The sequence below is a fragment of the Pteropus vampyrus genome, unplaced genomic scaffold (assembly GCF_000151845.1).
Source record: "Pteropus vampyrus isolate Shadow unplaced genomic scaffold, Pvam_2.0 Scaffold461, whole genome shotgun sequence".
NCBI classification, from domain to species: Eukaryota; Metazoa; Chordata; class Mammalia; order Chiroptera; family Pteropodidae; genus Pteropus; species Pteropus vampyrus.
This window is the reverse complement of record NW_011889242.1, coordinates 2,768,421-2,770,584: the sequence shown is the minus strand read 5'-3', so window position 1 is coordinate 2,770,584 and position 2,164 is coordinate 2,768,421.

Sequence of the window (2,164 nt, the reverse complement as noted above, 5' to 3'; positions counted from 1 at the left end):
TGGCCCAATAGGTGGCAGCGTAAAGGTCTACCTTGCTTTCTTAATGACTGGAAGCAAGTGGCTTTTCTAGAAGGTAGGTTCCTTCTAGAGGGGTCAGTCTCCATGGGTGAGCCCTCCGAGGAAGCCCCGGGTAGAAGTGTGAGTTTGAGAGTGAAAGGCCTGGGGCCTGCGCTGTTCCAGGTGGAGCCCGCTAAACTCACGTTTACTCTGCAGTTGCATGCTGTGTGGCACAGGCACCGGAGGGGCCGAGGGAACCTGGAAGGAAAGTGCCGCACATGGGCACCAGCCGGCCCAGCCCCAAACCTGCTGAGGCCACATTCCAAGGACCCACAGGTCCAGCCCTGCCCTGTGCCTCTGATGTTTTCTGAAGTTTCGGGCAACCTGGGCCAAATTCCGGTGCAACTCACTAGGCAGGTCCAGGGCTTGCGTGTGGTATGAGGTTCACCCTCTCTGGGACAGACAGAAGGGTCCCAATTACTCCCAGGGCTGGTCAGGAACAGTAACTAAGCTTGAGGCACGCTCTACACCCCGTGAATGTTACCTCTTTTCTCCTGAGTCCAGCCCGCCCTGGGCCTTCCCAGCTCTGTCCCAGGAGCCACCCTGCTATCCACAGAGACCAAAAGCTTTCCGCCCACCGGGACTCCCTTTGCTCGGCACAGGTCCTCCTCCACTGCCACCATCAGCCCTGTCTTCTTCCAGAACTCACAGTCTGTGCCATTTCCTTCTGCCCTGGACGCTGGCCACCCAAGTGCCTCTGACTCCTAGTGTGGACTCCATTGCTTGCACTTGCAGCCCTCACGGTGAGTGGAGAAGGCCTAACGCTCCTCCAGGGACCAGATGCACTCTGTTCCTCCCCATTAACCACTGCTCACGCCCCAGAGTCACTCCCTCCCATGGGTGCTCTTGGGGCTCCCTGCACTCTCCTTCTAGCACCAAACTTTAGGGCACACTTATTGTATGGGTGTCTGGTTGGTGCCTGTCCCCTCCACGCCACGAGAAGTTTCGAAAAGGCAGAGATCACGTCCTCCCTGTTCCCTGCTCTCTCTGTCACCTGGGGCTTACTGAGCTGGTACTATGCAGGGACTGAGAGCAGGGGCCTCCTTTACTGTTACATCTTCAGTGTTCCCAAGAGGTGCTCAGAAATGGAGGCCTGTCCCCGCCCCAACCTTGTTGTAGAGTGCCTGGCACATGTGCCACCCACCAGCATTTGCAGAGGTGGGAAGGCACCCAGTGCAGGCCCAGCACAGGTGTCTACTGACTATGCATAGCATGTCCCTTTTGGATGGAACTCACCTAGGGAGCAGACCCTCTGCCCTATGTCCCCGTCCCCGAGATACCCCGATGACACCAGCCCCCACTGCATGCCCCGAACCCCGGAGCTCGATGACGACTCTCAAGTGGTGGGGGAGTACTCAGCCACCCTGGCACGAGGAAATGTAAGCCTAAGAGAGGTTGGGAACAAGAGAAAAAGATCACATACGGTAGCTCATTGTCACTGGAGGCAGCAGGGTTCATGCTCCCCACTGACCATCAAGGGATGCTCTCGTGGGGAGCCCCACCCCTAGATTTTACAATGGGGACGATCTGCCTTCCAGAGTCCAGGGGTCCGGTTGCCCTCCCTGTGGCCTGGGCATGTCCCCTCCCCACTCTGAGCCTGTACAGTGGGGTGACATCTACCAGAAAGGCTCTGTGGGATTAAATGAGGTCCTGTGAGCGAAGTGCCTTGGCAGCTGGGCAATTAGTGGGCCAGGGCCAATGCAGCTGTGACAGTGTTACCCACCAGTCCAGCAGGCCCTCGTGGTGTCAGGCCGTGGGTGGAGAGCCGGAGCTGTGGTGCCTCAGAAACAAATAAGTTCCCTTGGGTAGATGCTGGCCAGGGCCTTCACCCTGCTCCCCCGGCCATACACAAGGGCGGTGTCGCCTGTCAGGGCCCAGAGCCCTGTCGGCCGGGCGGAGTGCCACAGAGAGCAGGCGCAGCGTTACTCCTGACCACCAAGACTAGATTTGAGTGGCTGCCGATGGGCTGTTTGCGTGGGGCACAGCACTTAATTGGCAGTTGCCCATGTTAAGCACGGTTTTAAGTGGTTGTAGCTTTGGAGGCACAGCATCACTCAGGCTGGAAACTGAGCTCCACCCCTCACCAGCCGTGTGGTCTCAGCAGCGA